The sequence below is a fragment of the Carassius carassius genome, chromosome 24 (assembly GCF_963082965.1).
Source record: "Carassius carassius chromosome 24, fCarCar2.1, whole genome shotgun sequence".
Taxonomy (NCBI): domain Eukaryota; kingdom Metazoa; phylum Chordata; class Actinopteri; order Cypriniformes; family Cyprinidae; genus Carassius; species Carassius carassius.
The window spans coordinates 22,223,274-22,236,298 of NC_081778.1; the positions used below are offsets into that span (position 1 = coordinate 22,223,274).

Below are 13,025 nucleotides of genomic sequence, written 5' to 3' on the forward strand. Positions count from 1 at the left end.
CAGGACTTGGAGGCTGGAATCCTCATGCCTAGGCATAGCTGGAGACTGAAAGGCCTGAGGCGGATCCACATAATAGGGTACAGCAGACTTAGGATGAGCAGAGAGATAGACAGGCATCAGTGGAGATGAGGCCAAGGAACCGACGGAACCAGTGGAGACATAGAAGGTGCAGGAGATAGTATGCTGGGCGGAACTAGTGGAGATCTAGGAGATTCAGGGCTGTGCGGGGCCAGAGGAGATGAGAAAAACAGGGGATCAGACTCTTCCAGAATCTCAAAATGGCTTATAGGCCAGCAGCAGCTCATCCTCACCCTTGTACTCAACACAAGCCTCTTGGGCGATGAAAGAGTCAGTCGCTTCCTTTTGCACTTGATCTTGAATTGAGGCAAGCTCGGGCTCTCCATCTGTGGTGGGCTCCAGCGATCGCTCTGTGGAGCGGGGTGATGGCTGGATGAGCTCTTGAATAGGAGTGGGGCTGGTGATGTCCTCTGATGGACAGACAGTGAAAGGAAAGCCACAATTCACCAGCATCCACTCTCTCGAGGACCTTCCCCGGACAGCTTAGCCTTTGTAGTGTTGTTGAGCCCAACATAGTAAAAGGTACACAGGCAGCTGCATGTAGTGCATCAGGTAGGCGAGATCTAAAAATTCCATTGTGTGGTCCTCGAGGTAGAGATAGTCTTGCTCCAAATGGAGCAGACATACAGCTGGTACATCTATAGCAAGGAGGGAGATAAAATAATACTACTAATAATAAAATGTAAAGTTTCGGTCCAATCTCCTGTCACAGTTGGTGGCTGTAATAAAGTACACGAATACTCCAATTACAAACAGAGACTATGGCACCTGGATGCACTGTTGGGCAGACATAGGCTGCCGGAGGCGGTGTTATGCTGTGGGCAATATTTTCTAGGCCCCATTATCCCAATAGCACAATCCCTGACATGTGTCAGGTATCTGAACTTTGTTGTGGACCAAGTGCACCCATTTATGGCAACTGTGTTCCTGCCAGTGATGGCCATTATCAACAGAATAATGCGCCATCCCACACTGCTAGAATTGTCAAGGAGTGGGTTTGAGAAGCGTGATGGTGAATTTCTGTTAGTGCCTTGGCCTCCCAATTGATAAATCAAGTATTTGTGGTTCAGCTTGGAAAAGCGGGTTCGTGCTACATCACCACCACCCCTCAAATACTGGATCTGGAGGACGTGCTGTTGACTTTATGGTATGAGATACCACAGAACTCAGAGAAAAATCTAAATAATGTTAATATTATTAATCATAATCATTACATAGTATGTATTAATATATATAAATGTATAAATAAATTGCAGAAAAATTATGTCAACTATTTCGAATACAACCCGAATTCCGGAAAAGTTGGGACGTTTTTTAAATTTTAATAAAATGAAAACTAAAGGAATTTCAAATCACATGAGCCAATATTTTATTCACAATAGAACATAGATAACGTAGCAAATGTTTAAACTGAGAAATTTTACACTATTATCCACTTAATTAGCTCATTTAAAATTTAATGCCTGCTACAGGTCTCAAAAAAGTTGGCACGGGGGCAACAAATGGCTAAAAAAGCAAGCAGTTTTGAAAAGATTCAGCTGGGAGAAACATCTAGTGATTAATAAAGTTAATTGATATTAGGTCTGTAACATGATTAGCTATAAAAGCTTTGTCTTAGAGAAGCAGAGTCTCTCAGAAGTAAAGATGGGCAGAGGCTCTCCAATCTGTGAAAGACTGGGTAAAAAAATTGTGGAAAACTTTAAAAACAATGTTCCTCAACGTCAAATTGCAAAGGCTTTGCAAATCTCATCATCTACAGTGCATAACATCATCAAAAGATTCAGAGAAACTGGAGAAATCTCTGTGTGTAAGGGACAAGGCCGGAGACCTTTATTGGATGCCCGTGGTCTTCGGGCTCTCAGACGACACTGCATCACTCATCGGCATGATTGTGTCAATGACATTACTAAATGGGCCCAGGAACATTTTCAGAAACCACTGTCGGTAAACACAATCCGCCGTGCCATCAGCAGATGCCAACTAAAGCTCTATCATGCAAAAAGGAAGCCATATGTGAACATGGTCCAGAAGCGCCGTCGTGTCCTGTGGGCCAAGGCTCATTTAAAATGGACTATTTCAAAGTGGAATAGTGTTTTATGGTCAGACGAGTCCAAATTTGACATTCTTGTTGGATATCACGGACGCCGTGTCCTCCGGGCTACAGAGGAGGGAGACCTTCCAGAATGTTATCAGCGTTCAGTTCAAAAGCCAGCATCTCTGATGGTATGGGGGTGCATAAGTGCATACGGTATGGGCAGCTTGCATGTTTTGGAAGGCTCTGTGAATGCTGAAAGGTATATAAAGGTTTTAGAGCAACATATGCTTCCCTCCAAACAACGTCTATTTCAGGGAACGCCTTGTTTATTTCAGCAGGACAATGCAAAACCACATACTGCAGCTATAACAAAAGCATGGCTTCGTCGTAGAAGAGTCCGGGTGCTAACCTGGCCTGCCTGCAGTCCAGATCTTTCACCTATAGAGAACATTTGGCGCATCATTAAACGAAAAATACGTCAAAGACGAACACAAACTCTTCAGCAGCTGGAAATCTATATAAGGCAAGAATGGGACCAAATTCCAACAGCAAAACTCCAGCAACTCATAGCCTCAATGCCCAGACGTCTTCAAACTGTTTTGAAAAGAAAAGGAGATGCTACACCATGGTAAACATGCCCCGTCCCAACTATTTTGAGACCTGTAGCAGAAATCAAAATTGAAATGAGCTCATTTTGTGCATAAAATTGTAAACTTTCTCAGTTTAAACATTTGCTATGTTATCTATGTTCTATTGTGAATAAAATATTGGCTCATGTGATTTGAAAGTCTTTTACTTTTCATTTTATTAAAATTTAAAAAACGTCCCAACTTTTCCGGAATTCGGGTTGTAGAAAATTATCCCATAGAGATCCTCTGGTTTAAATAAATACAGAAAAAGAAACATGTGATGATAAAGGACAGCAATAGGAATGGGGCATGCGATTACTGTAAATTATGTGGCTGGATATGACCAATTTCTGGCCCCAAAAAACATTGGTAATACAATTTTTCAGCATGTGGTTACTGGTTTCTTGACACAGACTCTTTCCTAATCCTGATCTATGAGATAATTACAGGACAGAAAGTTAATTTGAGGTGAGGTGAGGAGAGGAGAGGAGAGGAGAGGAGAGGAGAGGAGAGGAGAGGAGAGGAGAGGAGAGGAGAGACAAAGAATATGCAGGTATTGTGCAACGACCCCACAAACATGACCTCAGCTGATTGTTATGCACATCAGTGGGCACTTTTGGTCTTTGAAAGGAAGGGCAAATGTAGGTTCCTTAATGAACTGCCTTACAATAATATTTGTGATATTTAGTTGGCAAATTGAAATGTGTGTAGAACAAGCTGTAACAAATAAGTTCTGTAACATCAACTGTGTCTTATGTCATTGTGTGGGCACAATCCAATAACAATAAAACAGAGCCTAAAATCTGTGAGGGCACTATGTGGGAGTGTGCAAGGCGTGCGTGTGTGTGCTCTGAGGGATAGAAAAGTGCTTGGCTGGAATGAGATGGGGGGATGCGGATAAAAGACAAAGAATCAGCTGGACAAACACACCATCAATTCTTTCCAAGTCCCTCTCTTCCGCTCTGTGCAGGCCACTAGCAGCAACAATAGACTGCTCTCCACCCAGCTGGCGATGGCAGTCAAACTTTCCTCTTTTCCAGTAAGAAGAGTGCATTGCATAATAGAATAAAAGATATGCTAGAACGAATAGAATAAAAATGATAGCTAGAACGAAACAATGATTGCAGTGCATGTAGATGGTACTGGCCTTTCTCCTTAGATAAAATGTGGTGCAAATCAGCTGCATTTTAATGTCTGTGGGTCAGAGTAGGCAGCCCATCTATATTTGTGGGAGTCACAGACAGTTCTTCGACCCAGCATCCAGACAGCCAGAAGAGTCAAATTACCCAAGCTTACATAACAGTGAAATACACACATACACACACAAAGAAACACAAAGCTAATGGAATAAGCCCTCTGCAGTCAAATTAATACGGACAGATAAATTACAGCCATGCTCCATTTTTCCATCAATTACTTTGCAGGAATTGTTGCATTTTGCCGTAAAGTTGACTATTAAAGTGCTGACATGCTAAAAACGCTACATCAAATAGTGTGAATGGCTCATTGTGCCATAAGATGACTTCTACTCTACATCAAAGGCAAAAACTGCACTACCATCCCATATGAAAATAGTATTAGTTGTGTCTGACCACACAGAGATTCTTTTAAGGAAAGTTCATTCAGAAAGCCTTGGAAAGTATATAAAAGGCAAAGTTACAGCATTATTAAATATTGCTTGTGTGACTATAATTTATGGATTGTGCAGATTTGTTATATTTTATAGATGAATGTGGACTGCGTTTTCTACAAGCATGTAAAATCTAACATTGTCTTGTGGCACGAATGTACACAAATCAATGTTAATGTGATCCAGATGTCTCATCGGACCCCATTTCAACAGAATATTAATGTAAGGATCATGTAAAGTAGTATAATAAGCATGATTTGATAATTTAGTAGTAGAAAAATACATCTTAAGCTTAAGATTCTCTAAACCCTTACAGATATACAAAAATATAAATAAATAAATACATACATAAATATGATACAGCATATGAATTTATAACTGTTATATTTTTAATATTATTAATAACGAATAAAAATGTGTATTATTATGGATATACAAACATATATGTATTTGTCATTTTCTTTAAGTTTTTTTTTTATCTGAAGGGATACATACTTAAGAATCACCAATTACATCATGGCGGAGTCCTGCAGAGCTAGTCAAAGTTTTTGTAAACTTGTGAGATGTCCAAGCAAATGTATTAAATGACATCCAATCTTCTGTAAAAGCTGTGACCAATCACAAGAAACATCACCTTCATTGTGGTCATTTTTAATTTACTAAGCTGTCATTTACTTGATGATTTTATCTCAATTTCGTTATAGTAAGTACATGGACATTTTCTTTAAACAAGGTTTAGTGTCATTCTCAAGGACGCAATGGTGATCATTCATAGATTGCACCTTGTTGGGTATAAAAATGTAAATGTTCAGAAAATCCCCCCCCCCCATTTAACCTGTGATTCAGTGGTGAATCTTCCCTCTTTGGCATATGGGTACAAGTAAGAAGGCTTGGGTTAGGTGCAAAGTGGACAAATCTTATAATCACAAGGAAAATAAAAAAAACAGCCTGAATTGTTCATGACATGTTTATTTAGGTAAAGCTTTTTTCCAAACAATTACAAGAACAATATATTCCAAAGCATCCTCTGTTGACTGTGGGTGTGCTGCACCCACAGTGCCCATTGAATCTCTACTAAAGCGGCGATTACTGCGAATGTTCCCCTATGCAAAGCATCCAAATTATCTTGAACAGCTGTGTTTATGTGTCTCATGGAAATAAATATTCAAAGAAAAGGTCTATTGAAACATACCATGGGCAAGGTGCACTGCATATAAAAAGGATTTCATAATTTCAGTAGATCAGTACAAAAATCTTCTTAAAAACTATTGTAAACAACAAATAACAGCTTAAGAATTTGCCATATGCAGTCAAATGATCCATTTAGTCTGGTCTTTGCTTGCATGGCATGGTGGTCCATGACATTTGTTAAGTATCACATCTCTCCAAAATTTTGACGCCATGGTGATGTGAGCAAAAAATAAATCTGACACCAAAGTTTTAATGATGATAAACTCCCACATTTCAGGACTATATGCACTAACTGAGAGGTAAATTGACACAGAAGAGTTAGATTTCTTTTTTTTACCTCCAGTCATGCAGTCAGGCTTTTTGTGTCCTCATTAAATGTGATTAACATCCTGAGATATTTATTCAGAAATTTTGCACACATCACCCTTTCTGAAGTACTGAGTGCAAACTCTTGATGCCTTCCAAGTTATAAAACTCCAAGGGCACAAACATGAAACATAAATTCTTAAATAATGTCCCATAAAATGTAAGGTTTTTAAAGCCACAAGTCCTTATCCTGGTACACATCATTATTTAAAGACTTGTATCTGGAACCAAACATTAATAATTTTGCTAAAAGGAAAAAAAACTAAATGTCAAGTCAAGATTAATGAAATGAAGTCTGAGTTTTTGTCCATAAAGGTTACTTTCTCACATTTTTGATCAGGACAAAATTGCAAACAGGCTTATTTATTTAACTAAATCACATTTAAAGTCTCTAGGCTGGAATTCTATTTTGGACTTATTGCAGCTGATAAAATAATAAGGCACTAAAATTAAATGTAGAAGTGTCCTATTTTGACCTATTGGACAGGGCCTTTTTAAATTATGACACCACATAGAGTTATAAAATGCTGCAATATTGTTCTGCACTGCAATAGAGCATGAAAAAGAGGGTTCTTTACTCCCCTTGAGAAAATCATAGCATGCTGCAAAGTGTTTCACAAGCCCTTATTAAACCCACTCTGGCATCTTCAGTTCATTCCCAAACTATTAAAAGATCTCTTTACAGTTAGGCCAAAGATTGTGTGCTGTGACTTTCCTACTTCACGTCATTTCAGAGAAACAGGCAGACCAGAGTCTGGTGCTTGACTTAGTACTAAAATTCATACTGTATAAGGAGGTTTTTTCCCCGTTGGTCATTAGGTTTAAAGAGTTTAAAGTTCACCTAAACATGAATTCATTATGGTATGAATTTTTTTTCTTCCATTAAACACAAAAGGAGAAAATTGTAAATTTACATGATGTTCAATTTGATGTTATTACAGACTGCTTATTTAATTTATGTCCTGCTAAACACTGCTAAAATTTGCTACACTACTTTATAATCAATCCAGCCAATGAGCAGAAGCATCTTGCCAAGGTAACTGGAAATAAAAACAATCTCCAAAAGCAAAGCAAAAAAAAGGCTGGGTTTGGGTCTACAGACCCCGTCTCCTTGAGTGGGGGATTCCTCAAATACTTTTCGGACTACAAAGGGATGTATAGCTCAAATACATATTCAAGAGGTCTGGTATCAAACTCTGATCAAGGTAACTTCCTTTTTGTTTTTGTTTTTTTATAAATTGCTTACCATGATTTTGTCATCACAGGAATAAATTATATTTTTAAATATTAAACTAGAAAAACAGTCCATTTAAATATTTTTTACTGCATTTTGAACAAATAAATGCAGCCTTGGTAATCATAAGAGCAATCTTTTAAAATAGCTTCATCTCTTAACCTCTTACTGATCCCGAACTTTTAGATGGTATTGTAAACACACCTAAAATTGTCTGAATGTCATTTCATTCGAAAGAAAATTTAAACTAAGTGGCAGTTATTTTCAGTAATAAACTCAGTCATATATTTTTGAATATGAATTAATATCTTTTGGGGCCACTGTACAAGTCTTTTATTAATTTCATGCTAAATTATTTCATCAGCCTAAACTTAGCATATCCTACAGCCTCAATTTAAATTTCTGGTACAAGAACCACAGGATAGCAAACTCTATGACACATGGGAAAGCAAACATGCAGCACATTTTAATAATTCTCTGTATCTAAAAAAAACTGACAAGAAAGTAAACACAGCAAACTGGTACAATGTCAAATGCTCAAAACAGCTAAATCTTCCATAATTTGCCTCATAGAAGTTTTTGTTGTTGTTTCCTTATTATCTGATCAATTTTCATAACGAAAAGTAAACTATCCCACGGAGATGATTCTAAATCCAACTTGGGATACAGCAAAAAAGCATAACATGTCTGCATGTCAATGTGGTTGGAAAATAAGGTTTCTGAGTAACTGGAGAGCATTCACATCCATCACAGAATGGTAAATCATTCAAACTCTTACCACTAGGAAATAGGATCTTATGAAGTAGTTTTATGATATTAGAGTTCTTCAAATACTCTAGAGCAAATAAACTACAGTGCATGCAAATTCACAGGACAGGAAGATGCTAGGAGCCTCAAATGTAACACAAATGTTTTGTAAATTGCTCTGGCATCTGCACTAGGACTTAAGAATGTTCCCTAATTTTCAGTCTTTTTTAATATAATTACCACACTGTTCAGTTGCTGGATACTTCCATGTGTAAATAACACCATAAAAATTCTCTATCATTAACAACTATATCAACCAATACTGTCAACATTATGCATGTAAACATACATTATGTAAAGTTCTACAAATTTACAAGGAGAAAAGGAATTTCAACAGCCAATTTCAATGATTTGTTACAGAGAAACACTGGCCTGGAATTGGGTAATATTGAATACTGCACTTTTAACAAAATCTGCTATACAACACTGTGGCTTCAAACAGCAATGTGTTGCAGACACTCAAAGAGATAAAGTCAAAAGTACTATATCTTCCATTATTTGTGATGTCCATAACAATGCAATTAAATATTGTAGACCTATATATCTCGAAGCTGTTTAGTGACTGAAGATAATGCCAAAGCATGACAATGACAAGCCCCTGAACAAAAATGTCACAAAGTGTGACATTACGATGGTACATTAAGAAGTATACACCAATTGGAACAGAGAGAGAAATTAAACTTTCCACAACCTACGACTGTGTGTTTACTCTGGATGTGATTTTATACCCAACTAGGCCTATACTATGTGAGCTCCAAAATATTTCACAATGTCCACAAAATCAAGAAAAAAAAGAGAATTAATCCCAAAAATGCTTTATTATTTGTCAAATCCTTGTAATTCCAAATTTACAAAGAAAACAAATCTTAAACTGATGGTTTTCTGGAACTCAACGCAAGTCCTATGAAAAAGGTACAACTGCTCCCTCAAACAAGGGGTAAATGAAGGAAAAGGGAGTTACTAAAAGCTCATCAATCCAGTCTTAGTGTGTGTGGGCCAATAAAAGAGTGCATGTTTAAAAACCTCTTTATGAGGGCCAAAAAGTTTAAGGAGATGTGCACCCTATATTCTGCATAAATGACAACTCTTATAAGCAATCTCTCTGTCATTACCTCAGGAATAATAACAGGAAAGATTCCGGCCTCACACTTAATGTATGTTGTCTTTCTAAACAGGCCAAAAAGCTACTGTAATTAGACTGTGTTTTACACCTAAGCAATTAGACAATTGCAGTTTTGACCTTTGGAGCTGCAACTGCAAACCCATGTTACTCAGAATCTAGTCAAAATGAACTAAACTAGCAGTTTTTTTTTTTTCAAATCTAGAAAAGTCCAAATCTATAATGATGCGCCTCTTTCAAAAGATTATTTTGTAAACTTAGTAATACACAAAACCTTTCACATTTGCATCTACTTACAGCTTATAGTCCGGTATGGGAACTGCTCAGAGGCACGCAGAGGGTGGTGAAAACCGCCCAACGCATCACAGGGACAAGACTTCCTGCTATTGAGGAAATCCAGAGAAAACTCTGTCTACATCAAGTTCGCCTCATTCTTAAGGACTCCTTTCACCCTGACCATAGACTGTTCAACCTCCTGGCCTATGGAAGGAACTTCAGGAGCCTCCGGACAAGGACCAGCAGACTCAGGAACAGCTTTTTCCCTACAGCTGTTGCCTTACTGAATTCTGCCCTCTGATCCCCCCACCACACACCACTACAGACTCCTTATCATTACATCTGGTTCACAAACAAAAAAGAAAGCAAAAATATGCATTTTGCAAAAAGCGTAGTCTGCTATGAATGGCCAACTGACCCAGTGCATTGTGATTGGCCGAACACTGCAAGCACTCATCAGAAATGTAACGCCACTTTCCATATAATTGCAAGCTTCATCTTTCAAAATAAATGTAAAGACAGTTAATAATGTCCTTAGTATAACAAAACATAATTACAGCAGCTGATTCAGAAGCGCCAGATTGTCGTAGCAAAGTCAGAATTGCCTCCTATACTAGGTTCACTATACGGTTGTCCATAAAATGTGTTGCTGTTCTGTTGTAAGTAATCTTAAAGATTCCTTAATGCATCAACTTGCGGAAGGCCAAATAAAGGGCTTTTGTTTTTGCCTAGATACACACAGCATCTCCCTGACCTGGCTACTTCAACACTAACTGTGGTTACTGAAACCACGTCTTTTTTCTTTGCATGAATATTCTGGCGTTATTACACAAAACTTTCCACATAGTGACGTAGACGTGGGGGGTGTTTGAATGAGGTGTTTTATGGGGTCTTAGGGAGTCTTAACTTTTTTTTTGGATTTGAGACTTTAGTCTTTGCAACTTTACACATCTTCTTCACGCACCAAGAGGTTGTAACACTCCAAAGAGAAAGGAAAAATTGAAATCGCATCATATAACCCCTTTAACATAGAAAAAATACCCCACTAAAAACCTAAAACAAAAAGGTGCGGTTGTGGCCTAGTGGTTAAAGAGTTTAACTCCTAACCCTAAGGTTGTGGGTTCGAGTCTCTGGCTGGCATTACCATGACTGAGGTGCCCTTGAGCAAGGCACAGAGAACCCAACTGCTCCCGAGGCGCTGCAGCATAAATGGCTGCCCACTGCTCTGGGTGTGTGTTCACGGTGTGTGTGTTCACTGCTGTGTGTGTGCAGTTTGGATGGGTTTAGGCAGAGCATGAATTCTGAGTATGGGTCACCATACTTGGCTGTATGTCATGTCATTTCACTTCAAGCTGGTGAGGAACATCAGTAATTTCACTATAGAGAAAGTGAAAGTAGAAACTGACAGAGCTTTATTAACGGAGCATATTCTCAGAGACAAAGAGACGAAACTACTTCAACATATGGTATATAACTATCTTAAATTATTCCCTTAGTATTTCTCTTGTGGCCCGTATAGTGAAAAACATGAGAAAAAATGTTTTTCACATTAAACAGGTTGTTTTTGAAAATCGGTGTACAAAATAAAGCTGCTCTTAATTTTCATTGATGACTGCAGTGTTAATTTTAATTATAGGGCTATAATTCATTCTATAAATTAATAGACCTGTTAAAAAAAACTAACAAAAAAAAAACCTTTTAAAAACATTTTCAATGAGGAGTAAGCTAATAGCTTAAACTTGAATTCCTCACAGCGTGTCATGCGATGATGCACTATGAAATTATAATTTTATGTAATTTAATAATAAAAGTAGCATAATAATAATGCAACAGGCCTACATTAATTGGAAATACACACGGGGAGGTTACTTTTGGTTAGAATTTACCATGTTTTCCTGCCAGTTGGCATTGAGAGTGACTGACACTTGATGGTCATAAAAAATGACTAAACAGTAAAAAAAAAAATAAATAAATAAAACAATGAAATCTTTTTTTTTAAATCCCCACTTTCTCTCTTTTCGATGTGCATTCATACATTGTATTCATTTGTAAGTGTCATAATTGGCAGTTGGCATTAGAAGTTATATTACTAATAACAGTGGAATATGAGAAGTTTAATACCACAGAATTTTTTATTTTTTTTATTTGCCTTTTTCGAAGCTGCTGTAAAAAACACAAGGTGGGTGAATTTGCATGCTATTTAGAAGCTTATAGAAGTTTATTACTTTCACCCAATTTAATTAGTTTTTTAGCACCCCCTCTGAACTGTTAAGCCCCTCCTTAGCAGCTCAAAAATCCAAGAGCCTCCACGGACCCTCAGAAATGAGAAATTCTCTAGTCTGTTCACTTGTGTCTGAAGATCAATGGTGGGAAAAGAGGGTCAGCAAGATCATGTCACACTAAGACACTATGTGGGGTTCAAAGATCTGATATGAACCAGGAAAGCACAGGAAAGCTGACGTCAATTTCATCAAGCTTTTGTAAAGTGTGGTGAATAAGAGTGATAAGAAACTGGTTTATTATGCAGTGTTGTCTTTAAAAAAAAACATTACACTATTCAACACTGCATATAACACCACCTTACATTTATATATATATATATATATATATATATATATATATATATAATTTTCTGGTAAATACATTTGTAATTAATGTACCTGTCATCATTAATGTACAAGGCCATTAATTCTCTGAAAGACTTCCTCAGTTTTTTCTTATTAACATTTAGTAAATATGTGTAAAATCCCTGGCTGAGCACTTAATGTGACTGGAACACACTATGGCAGTGTTTTATCTGAGTGGTATTAATACCCAACAGTACCTCACACTGTGCATTTCACATTGTTGCGATAAAGTCCTTTTAAGACAAGTCATGTCATTCGACGGCCATTTTTGAAATGCCTCTTGGGCATGCATGTGCAACTCCTATCTCTTTGAATGGGGAAACACCAAATTCTCCAAAATTGTTCACTAAGCTTACGATTAAATTTCATATTTGAAATCACCAAAGAAATCTGACAACTGTGTCATAAATCTTGTTACTTTTGCTCAAATAGGGTTATTATAAGTTATTAGTTATCTGCTTAAAAAAAAAACATTTAGATCATTTACCACTGAGAAACAAAGAATACCAAAGATTTAACTTTTTAAGATAGCAAATTCACTTAGAGAATTTACTTGCTTATCAGAAACAACAGCAGAACTTTTTTATTTTTAAGCTTAAAAGAGTTAAAATGATTTTCATCATTTACTGATGCTCATGTCGTTCCAAACCTGTATGACTTGCTTTCTTCTATGGAAAACAAAATAGGATATTTTGAGAGATTTTTTCTAAAACAATGAAAGTCAAAGGGGTATATATCTGAAATATTATATTTTGTAAGTTTTGAAATATCTTTCTTTGTGTTCCAAAAAAAAAAGTAATAAAGTTTTAGAATGATATAAGGTTGTAAATGGAAATGGAAAAAAAACACTGGGTCAAATATTCAAGTGATATTATCAAGTGACAGATGAATTTGCAGCAAAATACAGTAGTTTGAATGGCCCTCAGTCTTTGACCCTTATCAACAAAAGAAAGCTTTTCTCCTTCTTTTTTCCTTCTGTTTATCTCACTATCCTAACGATGCACAATTAAGTGGTTAGTTGCATTTTAGCAT

General features: G+C 37.0%; 1 protein-coding gene across 1 annotated transcript in view; it reads right to left on the bottom strand.

Moving 5' to 3' along the window:
• me1 (malic enzyme 1, NADP(+)-dependent, cytosolic) overlaps positions 1–13,025 on the bottom strand; it is a 90,372-nt gene that overhangs the window by 27,038 nt on the left and 50,309 nt on the right. The gene's annotated exons all lie outside the window — the stretch shown is intronic.